At 34.7% G+C, this 25,336-nt stretch overlaps 1 protein-coding gene across 11 annotated transcripts in view; it reads right to left on the bottom strand.

Moving 5' to 3' along the window:
* The window catches only part of LRRC4C (leucine rich repeat containing 4C), a 490,575-nt gene that overhangs the window by 353,592 nt on the left and 111,647 nt on the right, over positions 1 to 25,336 (bottom strand). For 2 of the 11 annotated variants that reach the window (XM_064424962.1, XM_064424964.1), the window contains one exon: positions 5,525 to 5,645. The exons of the other annotated variants lie outside the window; for them this stretch is intronic. The gene's annotated coding sequence lies outside the window, so the exon portion shown is untranslated. Of the gene's footprint in view, positions 1 to 5,524; positions 5,646 to 25,336 lie in introns of those variants that run through there. 11 annotated transcript variants of the gene reach the window in all.

Raw genomic sequence — 25,336 nt, 5'->3', positions numbered from 1 at the left:
GCCTGAACTGCTTCTCATGGTGAACTGATACAAGATTTCACCATGAGGATAATTGATGTCTCCAAGCGGAACTGAAAATAATACTATTTCCAATTTCCTGAGGTTTATAGTACATACACAGAAGCTCTGCCTTTCCAGAGGAATAAAGACACTACACAGTGTGGAATAGGTAACAGTTGTTGCTACCAAGTGCAAAGAATATTGAACAAAAAATACGAAGGGTAACTACTAAACTTCCATTCATTGCATTTTTAATGCATGCAAGAACTCTGAAGACAGCAAAATAATAATTACTAACAATACATTTGAAACATGCTAATCAACTACAGATGTACAAAAAAAGGGAAAAGAAATCCTCTCCTATCTCTTGAGGGCAATCAAGGAACACAAAATGTAAATATTCAATTGTAACAGATGTCAAACCTGATGAATATATCAATTTTCATCCCTGAACAGATATTTTTAACAGCCCAGAGGGAGTGTACACATTTCAATAAATATCCACATGTTCCAAAACTAAGAACATTTTTTATTTGTAAGAGGACCACTACATTAGAAATATTATTACAAGAAAATACTCATGGGAGAAGTCAAGCTTTCTTTTGTAATTAAACTTGATTGAAACTGAAACAAAAGACTTCCTAAAAGAGATACTTGCAAAGCTTTCAAAACAGTTTTCACTCCTAACAGCCATGCAAGATTCAGAAAACATATTTGACTTTTTTCAAAAGCAGAGAACTTTTTTGGTTATTCCTTTCCAGACCAAAAAAAAAAATAAAAATCAGTGTAATAAGCTAAAAAAAGCAAAAAAAAATCTCCATGTTAGAAATGGTTTGAGCTTTTGCTCTCACTCACATGAGCTGCCATATTACCATATTTCTTCCCTTAAGCTGTTCACAAAGAATTTTTTTAAGAAAAGGTAAAAATTCTTCTTTGTGTTGTATTAATGAGGTTGACAGCAAAAACCAGTGATACATCAGATTTCTCTTTGTTCTACACAGAGGTTTTCATAAACTTGTTCTCAAAAAGATATTATTTGTAAGACTACTCTCCCTATAAACTCATAATTGTTTGTGTGCAGCATGCAAATTCATAAAATTCTCAAACAGCTCTAACACTGCAAATTCTTTTTCCTAAATTTAGTACAACTTGTCCTGAACTTGTTTTGGAGGGGTGAAAAGTATTTCTGGAATTTTTCAATTTTTTTCCCCACTATTTTCAACTGACAAATATTCGAAAAGTTGTTACAAAGCAAGACTTAAGAATTCTTTTTATGGATGAATTAACTCGCTGCTCAAGGGAAAACTGACGGAGGAACAATCAAATGAAACAGATGAAAAGAAAGCTCAGACCTAGTGGGACAAATGTAGAGAAGACCTTTTTCAAACTTATGGATAAAATGTTAAAAAGTAAAAAAGATTAATCTAAAGGAGAAAAAGCAAGCACAATCTCAGTCTCAGTACTTGAACTTCAGCCAGATGTGAGGGATAGTAAATTGCCAAAACAGAGCAAAAAAGAAAACACTTGCTATAGTTACCATTTCACTTCTGAAGACCTCATCAGGGAATCAGAACTGCTTTAAATGAGCAATGATTAAAAGGAGAAAGATTTGTGGATGAAAGATTTGTGATCTAGTTAAGAAGAAAGACGAAAAATGTGATGCCAAGGACTTCTGTTCTAATTTCCTGCTAAGGACTAGCCAAAGCGAACAAACTTTTATTTTTTACTCACACTGTGAAGTCAGCAGAAAAAAAATTACCCAAGAAACAAAGAAAAAGCAGTGAGAGACAAAATAATTTCTCATTAGCAGATGAAAATGCAATTAAACAAAATTAACATTACAAAGCAAGACAATTATTCATATATTAACATTCTCAAAGAGAAAAAAGAAAATGCTTAAAACCAAATATTTTGCCTTCAAACTGACTCAACATAAGCACAAAACTTGGAACAAAAATGTCAGTTGTGAGGTTTTATTTCAAGATAGTCTGGAGACCTGCCCAGATAGGTAATAAGGATTAGATTCAGTTTGGTCATGATATGGAAAGAAAAAAAAAAAACAAACATCTGACACATAGTGCAATACTGGAAGTCCTTTCTAGATTCATCTGTCATCTTTGAAAATTTCACCCTAAATCTCCCATTCCCTGCTAAGTGAGACTTCATTAACTTGATTTTAGCAATGTGTACATGCATAAAAGTATCCCACAGCTACACACATGAGAAATCATGGGCTAGATATATCCAGCTGCTATCCCAAACAATGCTCTTCAAGAACCACACAAATATCCAAATAGCTACATTTACTCAATTGAAAATTTGAAATTTAGCAACTCAAGTGAAATACAGCAGGCAGACAAACAGTAATAAACAAAGGTAATTTCTACTGTCCCTACTACAACAAGTCAAAACTTTCAATGTCAAAAATTACAAAAAAATATTAACTGAATTTAAATTTTATATATAGGATTCAAACACTTAGAATTTCCTTTTGTGAGACAAATAGTGACCTACAGAATCAAAAATACTTCCTACAGGAGCCAAGACCTAATTTACATCCTTTAAAAACTGTAAGATCCTAAAGATAAAGAGCAAAAGTTCCCTTATAAGTCACCATCTACTCCCACACTGGCAACATAATTACTGTAAGAAAGAACAATATATTATCACCTTCCAGTGCAATTTAAAGTAAGTGTAAGAATTCCTTAAGAAGAAAAATCACCTCACACAGGAAAAATATTTTGGGAAATGGACTGCACTGTAAAAAGAGACAGTGTGCAAATGAAAGAGAGACTAGTGAGGACTTTGGGATTTAACTTGAAATTGCTTGCAGCTGAAATAAATTTAAAAAGCCTATTAGGAGATTATTTTTTTTCTGAATCTGAAGAAACAATAAAGAATAGAAAATGACAGAAGGAAGAATAAGGATTTTATAGATATACTGGAAACATTTTTTCGTATTCAACTCTCTTCTTCCAGCCATACACAAAAAGAACTAACCATTTCAGCAGAAGAAACTCAAGCAAAACAAAATTTTCTCTTACAGACTGCAGAAACACTCAAAAATTGGCAGTTTCAGTGAATCTTCTTTACTGCTTCTCCAGCAAAAATATGGGGCAAAAGAGAAGTAACTTCTCTGAAAACAAAGCCAAACTTTTGTTCTGACAGAGGACTAGAGACAAAAATATATCATTCTCAAAACCAAAATTCAGTTATAAAAGTTTCCTAAAATTTGTACCTTTTTTCCCCCACAGCCCAAAAGTTCCAGAATTAGCATTTTAAATGGATCACTTTGGTTTACTGCAAAGCATGTCAGACCTTTGGCTGAAATAGTGCCCGTGTACACCCATCCCTTTTGAGCTCACCTGGTTTTTCTTAACATAATTCTAAGCCTCATAAACACCAAAAATAGCTTTACATTTTAAACCAATCTGACTGATGGAAAAATGCATGATAAAAGCTTGAAGTAAATGTCAGACATCGGGATTTATTCCACTCAGGAGTTTTTTAAAAATTCTGAATTGGTTTTAACATGTCCAATTTTATTTTCAATATTTACTTTAATTTATGTTAATGCCATTCCATACTGATTCAACTGCTATTAATTACAGAAATGCAAGAGAAAAAGATAACTTTGCAGTAGTCACAGACAAGAGCGGTGGAACACAGATGCATGTACCACTTTTCTTATCAAGATATGGCTGTCTTTACAGCAGTGTTTTCTTACAGCAATACACAAAGACCATTAACCAGAATGCAAGAACAGCTCAGTGAATTTTTTTGTTTTTAAAAACCATGTACCAACATAGATTTATCCAAATGTGCAGATGCAGAAATGCACACATGTAAGAAGTCAAACACATAGTGAGAATCCTTCTGTTCTTCAGAACAGCATTTCTGACATATGAATGGGGAAAAAATATTTTATAAGATCATATTTTCCATATATTTGGAAGAAATGCAAAAAGAATAATTAAACTTAGTAAGCATCAAAACAAAAGCCATGATTAAAATGCAGATATCTACAATCCCACAATGATCCAATATATTAATTTGTCAACGCTGTTCTGACTCCTGAGCTTTTTTTTGTTTTCCCTATAGCCTTAGGTTATGTCATGCACCTGTGCAACAGATGGCAAAGCTGTGGGCCACTGCCTTAAATACCAGCACAGGGACCTGCAGCCTTCTCCAGACATCTGTATAACAACCAAGGGAATTTCCACCAAAAACCTAGGAACTGATTGTCTAACTCTCTGAAAAGGGGCATTGTTTTAGCATGTTTTCAGTGGAAGATGAAGGAAAAATGGTAGACTCACTGACCGTATTAGAAAATAAATTGGGATACTTTAAAAGTGAAGCATTTTCTGGGGCTACTTTGGCAAGAGTAGTTTCCCAAGGGAAAACAATTGGAAGCAAATGATACAAGATGAACAAGGGCAGGTCCAGATCACACAAGAGATAAGTAAAGAAACACTGTAAATCTTATACTGGCCTCAACCCATCTTTTAATACACTTCTATTTATTTGAATGTTCTTATAATTCATGCAACTTTGAATTATTCTGATTCATTTAGAAAAGAAAACAAATGTATGTATAATTTTCCATTTTCCATTCTGTTCCACAGAACAGACCTACCCCTCTACTGGGTCTCACCTGTCAAAGTAGCCGTGTTTCAGCAACAGCTCAATCATCACTATGATGCCACATAGTGGTTCTGTACCACTTTTTTGCCAAAGTGAAAAAATGCTTACAGGCTGACAACTTTGTGTTTCTATACTTATAACAAGTGAAAAGGTAGAACAACAAAAAGCTGTTCAAAGAGAAAGACACATAGACAGGGTTTGGCTTGCATATGGTATTTACCAGGAGGTCTCTTAATAAAATGTAATAAACCCAACATGTTCATTTTTTATTTCTACAACTTGTGAGGTTAAAGGATTGCTTACTCCTTTGCATCTTCTAACACCTTCAAAGGATCAGTGTTTTGGGAACCCAGACCTGTTCTGACAATAATAGAGCAGTGCTGTTAGAAAGCCAAAATCTATCATACTGAGCATTATAAACCAATGCTTTGTAGCATTCAAAATAAGCATTTATCCCAAAACTCCATTGACTGTTTCTCATTAGAAAAACATAACATTTCTGACTATTTAAATTTTCCTTCATATGTTTCTTCTCTCTGTTTAGTGTTCTACATCACATGAAAATGTGAAAAAGAGGAAAGAGGCCAGATGAAAAGAAACTGCAGTGGTAGAAAAAGGAGCAAACACAGCAGAAAATCTCTCTATTTTTAAAAATGTCCTTCTCATTAAGAGAAAATCCATGGAAAATTAGAGGAAAATTAAATTCAGTTCATATTTTGTAGCTTAAAATACTATTTGTATAAGCATTACTGCAGGCATTAGTAACAAGTTAAACCAATTCGAACTGTACTGAAACACCAGTAGAGAACTAAACAAGAGTCAGAAAAATTGTACAATAATAATCATTATTTTGAGATTTAATACTCAAAAGAAGACCTACCTTTTCCTCAGTGTTGCTTAGAACTAGAGACAGAACACAAGACAAAGCTTGTAACATTATTAATGACTAAATAGCTGAAAGGGGAACCTTTGAAATCAGTGACACAGACCTCCAAAAGCATCTGTAAAAAGAAAGCCTCAAATTAATTGACTAGTACGTTAAATAATTTTTGTAGAATATCTCAGGATTCATGATTTTACAGAACAACATGATTACACCTGGGCAAGGTGTAAGAAAAAAATGAAACAAAGTGTAGAAAGAAGCTTCTTTTATACCATGCATTGATATATAATTGATATCGGACATTGTCTGATACAGACAGAGAAAACTGCGTACTGCAAAATTGAATACAGAAAAGATACAGAATTTCTCCCACAATCAGTATTTTCTCACAATCAGATGCTCAAGTCCCCAAAACTGAGCACCAGTAAGGTTTTTCTTTATTATTTGCACAAATAAATGATTATTAAGTAACTTCACCTACATTCTGGAACTACAGTATTTTGACATCACATCCAAAATAAAACATTCTACAGGAATGTACCATCCAATGCCCATACCTACTTATACTGTCTACAATCAAGGCTATCCAAATAAATTTGGTATTAAAAATTTGCTTAGTGATTCAACAAGCTGGGAGAAGGTGAAGTTGTCTGCGTCACAGAAAGGATTCAACGCTGTGCAGGCAGATTTTGTTTTATTAAATAGAACTGTGTAGGATTTAATGATCTGAATGAATCCTCTCTTTATGAAATGAACTCAAAATCTTCCTAGTGAGATCATACACACATCTGTCAGATATAATCAGGAGAGTACATGTACTGCACATATGCACATGGTGTCTGTATTCTGACAAGAAACAAAAAATCCAAAAGCTATATACATGGATTCATGGGGTAGAAGATCCAGTTGTGTACTCATTCTTGCTTGAGGTACATCAAACCACAAAAAACAGCATAAAGAGAGCGTACTAAAAAGAAAATAGTGTTCAGAGGGGATGTCCGCAAGAAGATGCTTGCAATCACTTTGACATCACTGGATTGAAGAAGGTAAAGAGGAAGATGGTTTCACTGAAGAGTCACAATTCAAGATATTTTAAGAAGAGTAGTTTATATTCTTCATGGATATAATTTCAATGACCTGAGGGACTTGGGATATCCTAAGGCTAAGTGCCAGAATTATTTTTCTGTGCTAATTGACAAGATCTTAAAAACAAGTCCACTTATTTCTAAACCGGACAAAGTCCACACAGCTACATGCAGGGTCTTCTCGCCTCCCTAAACAAAGCATTTTTCTTTCTGAGAAAGATATAACATAACTAATTTGACTGTTTTAATCAATTAAACAGTTACAGCAATCACTTAAAATTACAGTTCTAAACTTGAGGTTGATGTCAAATTTATGATTTACTGATGAAAGTATATAGAGGACTGCTGCAACTTTCTTATAAAATCTTAACAATAAACTGCACCTCTTTCCCAAAGAGAAGTTACTCGTAATGCAAACACAGCAAAGATACTATGATTTGACATGGAAAGTTGCAGGAACAGGGCAGGAAAACTCATTACCACAAAAAAGACAGTCTTCAAATCATTATGCTGGACTGAGTCTCAAATTACTTCACACGTAAGCCACAGAATTTATTACCTACACCCCTGTCCTCTGTCTTCAACAGTTGCTCTGTGTTTGTTCCTAACCAAGGAGAAAGAGTAATACTTCGCCCACTAGCTGTCTCTAACTCACAAGACCTTCTTGGAAAAAGTGGTCGAAAATATAATAGAATTTTTGAGTACAAGCATAACCTCTTGTGCCTCAATGCATCAGAGAAATGAGACTTCCTTTAACATAGTGTAGCCTAGTACCATAGAAATCATTCCTTCAGTCCTTTTCACAAGAAAACAAAGCATTAAATCCTACCTAATATTTCACACTTAATTGCAGAGCAATTCCCACAATGAGGGACAGTGAACTCCATAATAAAGGCTACATCAGCTGGGAAAATGAAAGTTTACCTACATTTCTTCAGATTCCCTAACAGGCTAATTATGGCTGGGCTAACTCCAACCATATTACAGCCACTCAGAGTTTGTTATTACTTAACTTTTGCCTAAACTGCCAACAACTTTTTGCATAAAACTTCTGTCACTTCTGAGAGACCTGTGAGGAAGTAAGCACTTTTAATCCACCCATATTAAACAAAGGATGCAAGAACAAACAGCAAAAATAAAATTATGGTTATGTTAAAATACGTTAAAAAAGACTTCTTACATTATCATAATGTTCAGTAGCTTAACATTTCCAAAGACAATTTATATAAAATCAATAAAAGTCAAAAGACAGATACAAAATATTATCAAAGATATGGCAAATCTCTTAAATGAAAATATAATTCAAAAGTATGGATCAAAGAGATTATTAATCTTCTTCTTCCAGGTCAAAGATTAATAATGAGCAATAACACTAGCAGCCTTCCTCCCTCCAAATTACTCTTGCACTAGCAATAGATCTAATCCAGGTTGATTAGATCATTTAAACAAGGTAGATACTACCCTGGGAAGTCCTGCCACTCTGAGTTGTGTGAATATCAGCAATTTTGGTAAATAAATCAGCCTGGATAATGTGCCAGGAAATATGTAAATCAGTACTACTTCTACTTACTACATTACAAGAGCCATAAGTATACAAGCAGACACACACCATACATTTATCTGATGGTATAATTTTCTTTCTTAGTGCAGATAGCTAATCCAAGTCCCACACAATCACAGCACTCATTAGCATTTTGTGGTAGTAATTTTTTTTTAAATTTTGCACATAGAGCAAGTAATAGCAGTGAAAGCCTTTTTCCTATCAGAGTAAAAAAAATGTAATGTGAGTATGCACCCATTTTTGTTTAGGGAAAAAGTTACTATTTATATCGGAGAAGTATTGCAGCCTAGATGGTCTTTTGCACCTCAGAGAAAGAGAACCATGTTGTAAAAAAAAAAAAAAAAAAAAAAAAAAAAAAGCTTTGCTAAAGCTTCTCTGCAGAACAAACAAACCAGTCCTTTGTGCTCCACAGGTGGCATGTTAATCACCTGCTGCAAGCTCAGGCTGAGCAGCTCTGATCCATGCCCCTGGAGAGCACACTCCCAAGCATGGACAGCACTATAAAATGTGTTATAGCACCGCTCGTTTGTTGCTCCAAGGCACATTTTTAACTCAAAATCCCAACTATTTATCTTGATGAGACTGGTTTACAATAAATGAAATAGAAAAACAATAATGGCAGAACAAAGGATGAATGAGAGCAATTATTACTAAGCAAAAAATGATGACTCAGATAAACTTTTTGATGAATGACACAAGCTTGATAACTGAACTCATTGTGTCTTCACTTGGTTCAGTGATTTTGTAGCAGTTATGGGGCTGTTCAGCCCAAATCGATTTGTTAGGACATGAACTTTAATTATTTGTTTAAAATCAATGCAACTTGAATGCTGATTCTAACAGCTTTTCAGTATGCTAGTCAGAAAAAGTTGAAAATCTCTGCACTGCTAATAGGTCTACTAACGCCCAAATCACAAATATAAAGAGAGATTTAAAATGTATGTATTTCTGGATGCCCCCAGACGACCTTTGTGTGAGACACTGGGATATGCAAGAGAATTACACAAGCATCCACAACACAAGGTATCATTAATAGAAATAATACATTGTCAAGTCCAGGATCAAGCATAACTTGTCAAAGCCTATTATCTGCCAATAAAAGGCTCAATCAGAAAATTTTGGAGAAGTAGCCCTTAAAAATGTAACTCTAGCAGGTCAACCAAGACACAAGGCAGAATCCATTTCAAAAAGTATCAGTAACCCGCTGAAAACATCCCTTGAAAAGAGTGAGACTTGCAACAGGTGCTGAGAGGAAATTGTAGCCACCCCAAAACCACACCAAATCATGAAACAGCATGCAATAACCTACTCTTTTTTTTTTCCTGCCAATTTATGTCTGTTAACCAAGAAGGGTCTTAAAACCCATTTTGTAAACACATTATATATCTGTACTCTGGATCCAGTTATATTCACCACTATTGTATCCTACATAACATCCATCTTTCACTTTGTCTTCTGTTTCACTTAAAAACTCCTACTTGTAATAACTCTAAGCTTCATCTCTGAAGTAATACTTAACTTTCTAAAGGACAGCAGCTTTGGAAATAGGTACTGCAGAGGTTGCAAAAAAGTTGAGCTGAAACATAAAAGACTAAGGATCTTTTTCTTGTGCTTCTTGGCACCAATGAAAAATTAATATATAGTTCTCTTCCTGGGAATATGAATAATCAAAGTTAAAGGGCACAAAATCTTTGCCAAAACATCCTCTCAATTTAACCTCTGTTCAAGTTTATAATGGAAGCAAGTTTGCTAAAAAAAAACCCCATCCTCCAAATTACTAGAGTTTTTGGGAAGCCTCCACGCATCACACTGAAGTAAAAAGGCATTGCAAAGAAACCAGTGAAAATCTTTTCTTTACCTTCCTACAATAACAATTTGCTATTGTTATTTTCCAATAACAATAACCTCTTCATTACAAAACGTTTTCTAGATATCAACTGAAAAATATCCATCTTCCTCTCCCATCCTGCCTCTGTTATTTTCTTTACCTCATAATGCAGTTATTCTACATGATTCATAGCTATCCCTGTGACTACTTGAAGATATATGAAAACTGAGCTGTACTGAGAAGCTGTCCACTTAAGAGAACTGTTTTTTTGCTGTCTACTACTTCCTGTGCAATTTTGTCTTTCACAGAATTAGGACTGCACAATTAGATCATGAATGTATAAGTAGATTTGAAATAAGTAGTTAATTATCACGCCTCTACCCATGCAGAGTCATTGCTCTTTTTATATCGCTCCTTTCCCTGCACATATAGAGGAAAATGGGTGTTGAAAGATTTACTGTTGTCAGATATCATTGTCTGTCTTTGTCCTCTGTTGAATTTTGCTTATCAGGCTCTTGCTCTGTCAAAGATTGGTAGATAGCACATAACATGTCAATGGGCAAGAGGTTTGTGCCTAAGAAACTGACAGTACTTTAAAAGTATTCATCAGATTTTATGAATTCATCAGAATTTCACAGGGTTTGGATTATTTGCCACCTGTTCATTTATGCATTATTTTAAAGGGAAAATCAAAAACAACCTAAATGACTAATTTTGTGATTTGAGAACTCTGTAGGACATTTATCTCTGAAGATGTAAGATACTTTGGCTATAGTAACTACCACCTTTTTATTATCAAATACACAATACAAGGAAATTTTATTTTCAATACAAAGCTTCAAATACTAAGAACCACAAACACTTTGTGCTAAATATCTGCAGCTCCCACTGATTTCACAGGAGCAGTGGGTAGCCGAAATCTGATTTTTTAGAAAGATTAAAGTAACAGCAAGAAATCAAACAACAGTCTAGTAAACCAACAATCTGATCTGCTCAGGATTTTGTGAGGATACTACTATGTATTTTTCAGAATTTTACCTGCCAACTTATTTACTTCATTTATTACCTGATTCTAGGACATGATATTTTTGCTATCGGCATTATTCAGAGAGGTGTAAAAACAAGAAAATAAGTGATAAATATATTCCATTTGCTCTACTCTCTGATGTTATGTTCTTTCACTCTTTCTTCATGAGTTAGAAAAGTAACTTTTTTGAAAGGAAGAAATGAAACGGATACTACTTGAAAAAGTTTTCTGAAAAAGGACACTGCTTGTGAGTATTCAAATAGTATAGACAGTCCAGCACATATTGATTCTGACTTTATGATTAATGGGAGCTCTGAAACTTAATAGCAATAGTGAGAGAACAGTAGGATGGCATTATTCTCATGGACACTGCCACCATTTGTGTGTCAGCATTCTAACCCTTCCATATTAGGGTATGAAATATTACACATTTATGGATACCTTTTGGTTCATCAATCCATTATGAACAAGAGATGTAGAAGTGAGACTTATTCAGTAACCACTACAACCTAAAATAAAGTTACTGACCAAAGGGAAATTTAGACTTGGGAGAAAAATCCCTTAACTTTCAGTCCTAGTTCTCTAGAACCAAGTATTCTTTAGATAAAAGGGCCTGAAGAAAGATAGAAACATTACAAAAGTACTTCCAGCGCTAATATTTTGATCTGTCTATAGGAAATTAAAATAAAGGAGTCATAAACCAAGGATTCAATATTGAACTGATCAACACAGCAGCAGTTAGGATGCCTCACTTTTTTTTGTTTCAAAATTTAGTTTCAGAAATTAAGTGGCAATCAAGAATTTAGCAGAAGCAGAGAAATCTAATTACTGTGTTGGGAAAAGAGAAAGACATTATGTAAAAGTATTTGGAATTCCATTTGATCAAAGAATTCATCGTGACTTCCAGAACTGGTGTAAAATGGTGGGAATTTGTAATTCTAACCACTTTGACAATTGGCTCACGTTGGTGGAAGTGTACTTTTGTATCTGAATGTCAGGACCCTGTGTGACTCTGCATGCTGAGCTAAGCTTGCTATTCTGGAAAAGGCAGCCACCTAAAAATCACAATGGAAATTGCTTCCTTAGTTGGCGTATTAGTATGCTAAAGCTGAAGCATGCCACACAACCAGTCTGTCATACAGGTTTTGGAAATAAGCTAGGCTATTCAGAGTTCAATCATGTTGCCCAGAAGCTGAAATTCAGACATGTCTAGATGTGGTATAATTCAGAGCTAACCCTGCTCAAAAAATCAGAGCTTATATAGAAATAAATTCTGGAAATCAATTGGCAATTAAGGTAAAACTGAAAAGGCATGCAGGCAGGTACATTTCATGGAGAGAGTGAAGGGTTATCTTGTTCAACAGTGTTTCTGTTTTTCTTTTACCTTAGAAGTCTAACCTAGAAGCTGACTGAACAACTCATTATATTTTCACTTTATTATTACAGACAGACATCTTTGACCATTAAAAAACATTTATCATTATGAATTTTGAAATGATGCAAAACTAAGAAATAATCCATTTCCAACTTGATAACCAGGACAGCTGAAAGAAGTAATGACAATCAGACTGCTGTTCAAATGTCTGAGTCTTTCATGCTCAAAGAGGAATGTTATTCCTTCTAACTGGGCTTTCTTTTATTCTCTTTGGGTAGTTAAGGATGAGCACTCAACAGTGCATTGGATTCGCTTGTAAAATGTAAAGCAGCCAAAACATGAAGTTGCTACTTAGTCCTACTCTTCATCATACATTCTGTTACCTCCCTGCTTTTCTTTGAGAAACAGAACAAAAGCAAAAGTACAGTTTTTTTCAGTGCTTTGATACTTAAACTTATTTATAAAATTAAAAGGTGTGTGTCAGGGTTCATACATTCAAATGGAGAAAAGCAAAGGAAGCTCCCTTCTTCAGAGAAAGAAATGTGTTCAAGGATAGATTCAAATTGTGACACACCTCCCAGCATTCAAAGTACTGGGGAGAAACTGTGCATTCCCTAAACTGCTTTTTAACATGAGCTTTCCTATGTACTATATTGCTTTTTAACATGAGCTTTCCCTCATCCTCATCTATCTCTGTCTTTTTCTTCTACCCTCTCAAATCAGTAACCAGATCCATATCCAAAAAAAAAAAAACCAAACAAAAAAAAACCTGTTATGTAACTATTTCAACTAGGCGGGCTTTTTTTTTAATCAATCACCCTAGATATATTTTACAAGACAGTGAGAACAAATTGAAATAAGCATTCACTTCCTATTCTTCTTATGTGTGTACAAGAGTAGGTTATCTTCCCCACATTCATTCTAATTCCAATTAAGTCCTCTCAAAGTCCCTGATTCCTAATCATTCATTTCATTTCCAAGCTTCCTAAGCAGAGCACTTAATTCAAGTGAAACCCATGTGTCTCAGTTGTTTTGATTTTTACTGGTTTTTGACACAAACAGTACTGGATTATAAATTTATAAAGCTAGATAAAGGCATAGAACATCATATTTCTGTTGCTTGCATATTTTATCTGCATTTCATTTAAAGCTATGGAGCATTAGCATCTACGTTAATTTTCAAGGAATGTAAAGTTATTGCCAAGAAAGTAGCATTTCTGGCAACTCAACAGGACATGCTTTTCTCAGTATCCAAAAAGTTTCTACTCAGGGAAACATCTTTTAGCATTTATCAGTATATTAGAGATTTTTCCTCTACATTTTTCTTTTAAGACCATGCTGCACTCATCATCACCTGTGACATATCACCTCAAAGCATAAATCTCTAGCAAAATTGAAGTAACATTGTAAAGAGTGAACAAACAAACTTCCAAATGACGTTCCTTACACTAGCATCTATCCAGGGTGTTTTTTACAAGGCGTCATCCTGTAGGAAGGCAGCCACTAGAAATTTTGCTAGTTAAATGAAAAATGTACTATTTGTAGTTCATACAGAAAAGAATGTACATGCTTTTGTGCTTCTTAACATTATAAAATACGCCAGGGAGGGTTGGAGTTATTTTGTCAAGGACACACCACAACTCATCTTTTCACAAACCTCAAACATTATGTCCCAGATCAATTGATAGCACTTCCAGGCTAGGGATGGGAAATTCTTCCCAGGATGAGACTTCTAGAACTACCAAGCAATCCAAACAGGATTGCCTATCTTGACTAGAGACTACTACTTGGTCAGCATAGACAGTTTGTAAAAGAAATCCTGATACAATTCCTTGGTCTCTGATAGGAGACCACAAGGGGAATACTCTAAAAGAACCCTTCCTGAAATAAAACAGATTGAAGAAACTGATAAAAATAGCTTTTTCTTCTGATACAGTCTAAGTTAAGACTACTCTAAACTTACTATATGATGCCCTTTTCTGATGTCAAGGGCATCATATAGTAAGTTTAGAGTAGTCTTAACTTAGGAAAACAATATATAAGACATCAAACCGCAAGATCTACAAAAATTACTTGAGAACATGTTTTTTCCAAAATGCTTATTCAAAGATCTTATTCCACCTACTCAAAGAACAAGATGTGGAGACTGCATTCTGCAGATGCAGTATTTCCTTACTTGATTATGCATTTATTTCTAAGCTAGTGATGTTTTTCACTTTTCACCTTCTACCTCCTCAAAAAAATGCCCCACATTTTAATAACTATGCTCATTGACAAGGAACTTCCAGAATACCTCATCCAATATGATTTTTTTTTTTTTGGTCAAGTCATGGGTGCTCTTCAGGACAGATTACGATAGGGTCACTGAAACACTGATGGTGTTACCAGGGATGGTAACTCAACCACTTCCCTGGCCAGCCTGTTTTCTGGCAGCAGCAGCTCCAGCCAGTCTCAGCACTCCTGAAGTCTTCCCAGCTCAGGAAATCTCCCCACAGGCATGTGATCCAGCACTCAGTTTCAGGACAGGCTGGTGCTGATGCAGTTTAACTGGGTGAATGAAGGTATTGGCAAAGGATCTTTCTGAACCAGCAAATACTTAGGCATCTTCTAGTTTTTAATGTAAGATGCCATGATAATACACTAATGAACACACAAGGGGAATATTATTTGCTTGACTTAAAGAATTTCAAAATAATCTTCAAACTCCAGTTATTGAGGCAACTTAAAAATAAAAACATCAGCTTTTTAATTTAATCTTCTATATGTGATATTTGTATTCCTCATTTGTGAGGAAAGAATCCACCCAAAACTGGTATCCAAATCAACTTCTGTCAGTCATTAGAAATAGAGCAGACACTTTGCTTGTTGGCAAAGAAAGTCTTTCAACTTTCATGGCAAAGACAAAATATTGGACTGTTGTCACTTTATGTTATTTCTTTCCAATGATTCAAACTAGTTTATAAGCTCTTTAGATCAGGATTTGTAGTTTTAATACCAAATGTCACACAGATTTATAGTCTGACATACAAATGTTAATATAACAACAATTGACCCTGTAGGCATCTACAAATTCTGATCTATCAATAGCTGTCAACACGAGTCAGTACTAACAGCAGACTTGGCATCAGTAATATTTTTCCAGCAGGTTAAAAAATATTGCTTTTCCCCATTCTCTTATTTTTTTGGCTCTAGGTTCCCTCATGCTATTTACACCTAATTTTAGAAAGCACCTGCAGAGATTTCTTCCAGAATTTCTAAGCCTCCTTATTCCCATGAGTTTCATCCAGTTTTGCACTAAAGTCTGCCTATGAGTTGTTCTGTACTGAGGTCTTATGTAGCCACACATCTCTATGGCAATGCTCACAAACAGAAAGCAAATTCTTCCCAACAAGTACAGGTGACAGTTTAAACAAATGACTAAAATACTTGCCAAACTAAAGTACCAGCCTTACTGGATTAAAACCAGAAAAAATTAAGGGTAATGAATTTGCCCAACAGAATTTAAAAGGTCGTGTTTATGAGCACGTCACAATGTCAGTAAGCTTCCTGCAAGTCTTATCCAATTGTTTAAACTGCGTATTTTCCCCTCCATCCAAAAAGACAGTAGGAATTCCTCATCAAGTTGAAAAATCAGCTTGAGGCTTTCCTGTGTGAAGAACAAAATAGCTTTGAAAATGACCAGAGAGTGTTTCAATCAAAATAAATTCTTCAAAAGCCAGACTAGCAGATATGGTTGATAAACCCCTTATATTTCAATAGGAGAAAACCTTTGCTGTGAGTATTTCAGACCAAAAAGTGCAATTATTCTTGGAGATGGTTTTGCATTAGTTTTATATTTAAGAATAAAAAATTACTTTAGAGGACTGGTAGCATCAGAAAAACAAAGCTATCTCAAGTGCAAAGTTTTTATAGGATAATATACTTCTACTGCACTTTATACTACATTTATTTTACTTTCTGGATGTATAGAAAAGTTTACTTTTTCCATTAAATACATTCTCTCTCAGTGACAAAATGTTAGGAATGAAGAATGAATTTTTCATGAGAAAACACGCTTAGGCTATGACAGGGTCAAACTCTTCCCCTTGAGCTCTGCCAATGTACCTTAAAATTTTCTTCGAAGCTCTATCCCTTGGAGTCACATTGTGCAGAAATATTCAGTCTGCTCCTCAAATATTCTTCCCTGATGAATGTTGAGAATTTTCTAGTTGTAGGAACAGATTCAAACATCTTTAAATGCTCTGCAATAGCTATCAAAAAAATCACTTGTTCTGTCATTATTTTTTTACTGATATGTTCTGAAAGCCTCAAAAAAGGTTCAACTATCCCAACAAGTATCTAATTTTCTTAAAAGCATCTGAAGGGAAAAAAAAATCATAAACCTTTTATCTAAATCGCTGGGGTTCTTTCAATGCCAAAGATCCAGAGGAGATATTTAGATATGCCAGACACAAAAAGATAAACATATCTTGCTTCAGGTTTTTGGACAGCTTACAATTTTTTTTTTTCACTCTAATATATATATTTTTAAATATATTTGAAGTTAAGCCTGCCTCCTAGCAAGAACTATTCATGATTTATATTACTTATTAAAGACATTGCAATTACTAAAAACTATCTAAGAGGTGAATGATGGGCTTTAAACCATTTCATAAAATGCAAATACATTCTCCACTGGTGATTTCAGCAGGGAGCGCAAGAACTCCGTTTACCACTGACCTGGGTACCAGTTCTTTTCCAGGTTAGCAGAAAATGTCTCTTTCTAGCATAGATAAAGGAATTTTTCCAGCTGTGTTTCTAGACAATCTTCTCCTGCTCAAAACTTAGGACAAGGTTTTCATCCTCATCCTGCTTAGTTTGCCAGCTTCTTAAAGCTGTTTGGTCCAAACTTTTTCATCCATCTTTTTTTTTTTTAACCATATTGATTCAGAATTCTTGCCTTCCTTTTATAGTTCTCAATTTATTTCTTTTGCAAGTTGTCACCTATACAGTGTTCACCTGACTTTACCCTCAGTGACAGCAGCCACTCCTGCAACAAGACCAGTTTTCTTGACTGCAGCCTCCAGTGCTGGTTTCACATTGCCTTCCTAGCTGTCCTGTCAAGTCCATCCTGTGAGTACAACAGTGATGAAAGGGTCAAGAATATAATTCTCAAAGTCATCTGTTACTTTATCATTGACAGTGCTTGACAAAGTGCACAGAAATGACCATTTTGTGGAGTCGTTGGGAAGTACTTAACTATTCTGGCTCAGCACCATCATTTCAGTATCTACTTTCTTTCTTTCACATTTTGAATTCTTTTGCTTCTACCTTCAGCTCCAGAAAAAGAAAATTCATTTCAGACTCTCTAGAGCCAAGTGAAGGGCTTTCACAGCTTAACACCCTTCCAACCAGTAGACACAAGTGGTATTATCTCATTTGTTATACATTAATTCAAATTTTGGATGTATCAGGTAATAACGCAAACCTCAGAAAAGGAGGAAACAAAGAAAGAGGAAACAAAGAAAAAACAAAACGAAAATTATTAATAGCTTTCATCCAGGTGCCAGAGCATTTCATGGTTCAATCTAATTCAGCAGAACTTTTGAAAAATCAGCACTTTAAAAGGTAATAAAATATTTAATGGTAATTGAAAACTTGTCTACCTCTGTGTGGCCAGCACAGATGGATTCCTAAGCAGTTTACTAAACTCAATCACTTGTAAGGCTAAGTACAAAAATCTTTTTACACTTTTTGTAAATTTATGTAAGGAAAAAAAGCTTTGTACAAAGCATTGTAAGGACATATCAATTACTTTTAATTATACTTCTGTCTGTGCTGTGGATTGAGTGCATAACCCTTAGTAACATGCATAAAATTTTTAAAACTTTGGCATGAAGGTACACAGCAGGTCCTCTTGTACATAATAACAGTTATGATGCTCAAGAATTCAGAATCCCACAGTCCATTCTGTTCCTAATAAGATCTGACACAGTCTAGTGAGAAAGGTCATAGGAAAGTCTGCATCTAGAAGAAGTGAAAAGGAAAGACAAGTTTTGGACTTTTAGTAGACAATACTCTGAAATAGAAATTCAACCTATGGGAAGAAATAGTCTTGAGCCAAGGATGAGGCAAAAAAGAGAAACAGTGGAAAAAAATAAGGAGAAAGGATGACTTTTGGAAGTAAGATAATGGTAGAAGTTGAATAGATTAACTTCTGTCATTAGTACACCAAAAGTGCATAGAGAAAACTGAATTCCTTCTAGTGAACTGGGAAGGGGGTCAAATGTGTAAATGAAATCACTCAGCCTGTACAGCACAAGTTGCAGCAGTTTTAAACACCAGCTGTAAATAAATAAGTTTTCCTACTGGTTTAGTGACAATTACAGGTACTAGGTTAGCAGCATGAAGAAACTGAATAACCTGTGATAGGCTCAGCCTGGGTAATGGCAGGGAAATTCTGAAATGTCAGGAAACAATATGTTACATATTCCAACAATTTAAACCACCGTGAGGTAGTACATTCACTGCTGTTGAAAACAGTTTTAATAGATGTAATTCCTCTGTCTTCCACTTGATTTGTAAAGAAATTCTGACATGAAAAATTGATTCTTTTTAATTCTCTCCATAGGAGAGATTCCCTTCCTGCCCTCCTTTTTTTGGTTCTCATTATCATCCTGTATGATAGAGATTTGCTGATATGCAGCATAACTATTTAAAAAAGTCTTGGAGAAAAAAACATTACTCTGAATTCAACTTATAAGTATTCAATTCAAAAGCCAATATTTTGAGATAAAAGGGAACATTTCAAATACCAATTAATGTCTTCTTTACAAAAGAAACTTTCAGGCACCATATTATTTGGCATTAATAAGTTTTTGGCATTTTTAAATAATCTTTTTCATTCAAAACATAACTTTTTTTGAAAATTACCCAATTTAAAAGGAAAGTGAAATTAAATTGAGTCGTTAAAAATACTTTAAAGAATTAATTGACACATTATGTCTCAATTCAGGTGTGAGGGAAGACCTGTTTTTGCTGACCCTGAAACAATCTTTTCCTTTCCATTAGTTTTCAGTTCTGCCTTCAAACTGAATGTCTTTTTCCTTCTTCTTGCACTATATTGTGCTTATCTAATTTTTATAAATATCTAGTTTATCAAACTGCAGAATGGGAGCTATCCAGAGAATATTTATTTGAACAAGTTATTACACAAAGAGAACAGCAAAAAGCTGAAATAACACCAGACGTAACAAAATTATATTGTTATTTCTGCCCAGGGATTTTTAAATTTCATATCAATACTTTCTTAAATGTAGTAATTATCTCTCTCAGATAATGATGGGAATGCTACATCTAAATTAATTTAAAAATCATCTTCTGTTGTATCAAAGCATGGTAGCAGATGCCCTTTACTTCAGACATCAGATTTCCTGACCAGAAAGTGAATGGTTCCACCACGTTTCTCATGCACATTTCCTGTACAGAAGAGTTTTAACAGGCTTGACATTTCATCAGTGCATTGCAATCACTGTGCACTCATGGTAGAGTCAATTTGCCTACATACAGAGTTCTGAAATTATTTTCAGAAAAAGTAGCAGACTATTATATATGAAACCTGCGGACTTGATATAGTTGCTTACAAGGAATCACACTTTCAGTGGAATTTGTTAAAAGTCATCCAGAATGATTGTGGTAGACATGTTCTACAGCACAGTCTATTGGAACCAAAGTTGTACCCCTTGGTTGTTCTCATTACTGAACCATAATACCAAGAGCAAAAAATACTGCCTGAAAGAAGGGTTGGAGGGGTTGGTAGTCCTGACAGATGATAAAGCTTCTATATGGCCAGGGCAGCCGAAGAACATTAAACAGTGTTAAAGCCAGGCAAGGAGGACTGTGAAACCAACCGTGAATAGTGCACCTAATGCAAAAATGAGAAAGGGAATGTGGGATTTATATGAGAGAACAAAAAATATAGCCATTTATAAATTATATAAGGACCAATCTTATTGTTTTCAAAAACTGAGATTAATTTAACATACTAGATGGTAACTGTGATCTGAGATAAAAATTCAGGAAGAAACTGTTGAAAAAGTACTGAATAAGCCATCAACAAACCAATAGCATTCAGCTAAGCAGAGAAAGTCACCCAGTTCCAACTGTAACTCACACTGTACAGATTACAATCTGTCATGGTATAGAATTCAAAATTATGCTAAAAAAATACCTAGACAGAAAATTTGTGAAGCCCAGAAGTCAAAGTCCATACAAAGAGGACATGGAACTGCACACGCTATGACAATGCCAACAAAAGCAATGCTTTTCTGTGCAAAAGCAGACAACCAACCCACTCACCTTGTGCTTGATAAACATTATTCCCACCCCCATCACTTAGACATGAGAGCCGTAAACCAGCATGTGTCATCAAACCTCTTTTCATTGATCTTCCAAGGAATATCTACCTCCTCCTCTAAATCTGTTATCTCATCTCTCAGTCTTACCAACAGTCACACAAAAAATATTTCTTATCTACTTCATGAATCTCAATAGTTTTATGGTAAATATATGGTAAATATACCATTTTCTTTTAAATTCCATCTTCTCAGTAATTTCAACTTGTATAATTTCCAACAAATGGAACTTTTTTTGTATTATGGTTATTTTGGTAATTGTAACTGCACAAGGACCAAAAGCCTGTCAGCCCAATGCACAGGAGAAACTTTTATTGTGCTTATGGTTAAAATTATGCAATCAAGATCTGTTTTGTAATAGGTCATTACCATGCCTATCGCTTTTATGACTAAAGTGAGACACAGCTCCAGTAACACTCAAAAACATTGAGCCAAGTCATAAAAACCAATCAGCTTGACAGAGCAGGAAGAAATTAATAATTTGCCAAACACTGCTCTCCAGCTTGGAAACATCCACTTGAATAACTGATAATGTTTTTAAGGAAAAAAATCCCAACCATGTTGTACACCTTTACGATGTCTGTCATAAAGGTGACATAAAACATTGAGGATGGAATACATAAGGAAAGAGCACTTGCTCCAAGGGTAAAACACATCACTGAATGATTTCTGGACGTGGAGAAAAATCCTTTTCTGGAGCCTTGCACAAAAACCTTATCCACTTGATCCCACAAGAACTGAAAGTCTTAAAGTGAAATATTTCGACTTACAATTTCTTTATATAAACACATTATTTTAAAACAATGTAGCAGTCTGTGGTTTTTCATTGTGTTTACTTTCATGATAAAACAATCTTGCAGTCTCAGGAGACAGAGCAAACTGTCCTAAAATCCTTAATATTTTTCTACATAGCAATCTACTCAATAGGGCAGACATTTTTATGATGTTTCCAAGCTTCTCTTAAGCATTCCTTGTCCTCAGCCCAAAACAGCTTTAATTCCTAAGGATACTTAAGATAATATGAATCATTCCCTTCCTCTTTTATTTCTATTTCTTTACTCTAAAAAAGAGAAAAATATTTTTAAAAATAATTTGTTTATTTTTTCCATCAGGAATATATTAATCTTTTTAGGCCACTATCAAAGTATTAAAGCAAACAGAATCCTCCAAAATAATTGTACAGTCATGAGTGGAAGAGGGGTAAGATTAGAGTTCATTATCTCTCCCTTCAGTCCCCACTGCAACTTTACTGCAATATCCTGCCAAAAGTATCATATTCTGTGTCACTTCTGTTTCTGTATATATATACACCAGAGAAAATTGCAATGATAGACATAAATTCCTTCAATCAGACAAGGCATGTTGAAAGATAGAACTCCAAGCACATAACATATAGTAATTTCATATAAATATAGTTCATGTAAAATCACACACAAAATCCATCTGTAATTAAAATTCTTCAAAATAGTCTAATGTCTCCTATGGTACACTTACAGCAAAAATAAAAATAAAAAAAAAAGGTCCTGTATGAGAATCTTTAAAATAGATTACCCTCTTTGAGAGAAGCAAACATAAGCCATATTTACTACATGCCCGAATCAAAAACCAATGTACATTTTTTTTTACCTGTACTTGGGTTTCATGCCTTATCATTCGCAGGTGTACCAAATTTTAAGTTACAGAAATCACTATTTCTCCACTTTTCCTACCATTATTCTGTTATTCTTGTCCTAGTTCAGCAACTCATAAAAACAACTGTCATTTTCCAGGTTGAGATTTTATTTCTAATATTTTCCTTCCTAAAGACCCAAAGAAAATCAGAAATATACTAATTCTGTTCAAAAGGTTGACTTCTAAATCAAAACTGAAGGAAGGCAGCAAATTTTCTAGTAGGTACTAACACCTTAAGAAGGAATAAGTTATTACTGTTTCCTCAGGCTTAGTGAAACAATTCAGTCCATAACTGAAATTCCAATGGTCTCAGTGAGGACCATGTGATTATGGGCAAGTCCCATGGCTGCAAAAGGTTTAGCAAGGAAAACACAAGCACCCTGGTTCTAAACATGTTATAAGATACACACATGTCATACATACAGTGTGACGTATGTGTGAGACCAGTGGTGTTTTTTCCCTTATTGTACAAAGAACATTATGATCATTCCACCTCCTCCAGATCAACAAAATGCTGACAGACAAGCAAACTTCTACTAACTGGCTTTACAGGTAATCATCCTTAGATATTTGCAGCACATAGCCTATAATAAAACTCATTAATTCCATTCAGTGAAGACATGCTCTGTGAAACAAGGACACACCAATGACAAAAAATCCCCCAGAAAAAGACTTTTAAAATATAGGTTCTAACACTCTTTTCTGAGTAAACATCTAGCAGAAGATAAGCCTCTGAAGAGATGATTACTGTGACAAGATTCAGAGAAATGTGACATTTGAATGTCTTCTCAAAGTTCATTCAGACTATGCAAACTCCTTCTATTTAAACAGTTTGTTCCAAAGCGAACTTCACCACAGACAAGGTGTCTGGCAAACAAGACCTTCCATTTTCTTTGCCTGCAATTAATTAGATTTTAGTAGCAAATAAATTACAGTGAGTGCTTTCAAAATGCAGGGGACTTGTACTAATGATGGAATCCTGAATAAAAAATATGAAAGAAAAAAGAAAATTTCTCTCTTCAAAGTTTTATGGGCTAGTTTTTTTCCAACTGGAAGTCTAGGGTACATGTCTAAAAGCAGTTGCATTGCTCAGTTGAATAAAACAACCTGTAGTTTTCGGTAAAGAGGATTAAGACCTTGAGGCATGTCAGTATTATATATTAGTATCTGTGACTAACAATAGCTAAAAATAACTCTTCTAACTGAACACTGACTCTGATAGAAATAAATTCAGTTGTCTTTCCAACTCATTTTTACCTGTACCTGGAGAAGCACCCAAACCAGAACTGTGAAATAATCTGTTGTCAGGGTTTTTGTTTTTTAATAAAAGATCATATCTGTTCTGGTTGCAGCTAGGATAGAGTCATTTTTTTTTTTCCTAGTGGCAGGGAGAGTTTGGGGGTTTTGCACTTAGTTATTATGAGAATAATGTTGAAAACACAGATGTTTTAGTTGTTGCTTAAGAGCGCTCACCTAAAGTCAAGGACTTTTCAGTCTCCTAACACAAAAAACTGGGAGGGAGAATAGTGGGGCAGCTGACTCAAATTACTCAAAGGGCTAAGCCCATAGAACATCATGCCTGGTAATATCAGCTTGGAGAAGCTGGCTGGAAGGTGCTTGGGAACAAGCTAAGCATCAGTCAGTGAGTGGTGAGCAATTGTATTGTGCATCACTTGTCTTTCTTGGGTTTTATTTTTCTCTTAATCTCTTTTTGTTGTTTCTCTTTTTGTTACTAGAATTAATATATTTTATCATAGCTTGATTACTCAAATGTTTCTTATCCCACAGGTTTTATAATTTTCCTCCCTATCCCAACAGGGGGCTGGGGCTTGAGCAAGGAGCTGTATGGTGTGCAGTCACCAGCTGGGGTTCAGCCAGGACTGATAGTGAAGAGTAAATTTTTGGCAGAGGTTAGTAGCTAGGAACAAGCAGGTAGAGAAAGCAGCAGCAAATAAAGGTTTGATTGACTGCTGAAGGTCCACGTGAACATCATCCAATGTGGCTGAATAAAAGATTACAAGACACACACAGATTGGGACTCAATTGACTATATTAGTATTTCTTTAACAGAAATGCAATGTTTGATTTTTGCATGTTTTAGAAATTTTATGATAGAATCACAGAACAATTTGTGTTGGAAAGAAACTTCAATTATCATCTACTCTATTACCCTGGAAGCCCAAGAGCAAGGAATGTTTGGTACTGCCTTTATTTAAAGAGAGAAGGCCACAGTCAACACCATGTCTTTATTCAATATTATGGAAAACAAATCCATGAAATTATAAATTATTCATTATGGTTTTCCATTTCCTGAGTTTTTTCTCTTTCAGAAGGCTGAAGCTGCATTTATAGATATAAATATAGATATATTTATATTTATATTTATAGATATAAATATAGATATATTTACCTCTTATAAAACTTGCTTCCAATTTGTTAGGATAAATCACAAACAGCCAAAATATGAGATAAGACCTTTCCAACAACCAACAGCTAAAAAGTTAGTTAATAGAAAAGAAGTTAAGTGAATCATTATTCAGTCTGTTTCTACATTCTTTAAGCTAAGACAGAACATGCTGATAAGCAGCTTTTCTTCTCTCCTATAATATGGATAATGGTACAATATTTAACTTTTCATTAGTCCAATACTGTATTTGTGTAATAGGACCTACAGCATAAATCAGATTTGCTATGCTACATGTTGATGATTTTGTTTTGGGTTTTGGTTTTTTTCTTAAGCAAGTTAAATTCTATAGTGAAAAAATTCTACACAGGTGCTTTTAAATGAGAAAAAAATTAACCTTATACTGTGCTCCTAAAGCAGCCGTTACTAAGTTTCAGATGCTAGATCAAATGCTCACCTGTCCAA

The sequence above is a fragment of the Passer domesticus genome, chromosome 6 (assembly GCF_036417665.1).
Source record: "Passer domesticus isolate bPasDom1 chromosome 6, bPasDom1.hap1, whole genome shotgun sequence".
Classification (NCBI taxonomy): domain Eukaryota; kingdom Metazoa; phylum Chordata; class Aves; order Passeriformes; family Passeridae; genus Passer; species Passer domesticus.
This window is presented reverse-complemented; position numbering and strand designations above follow the sequence as displayed.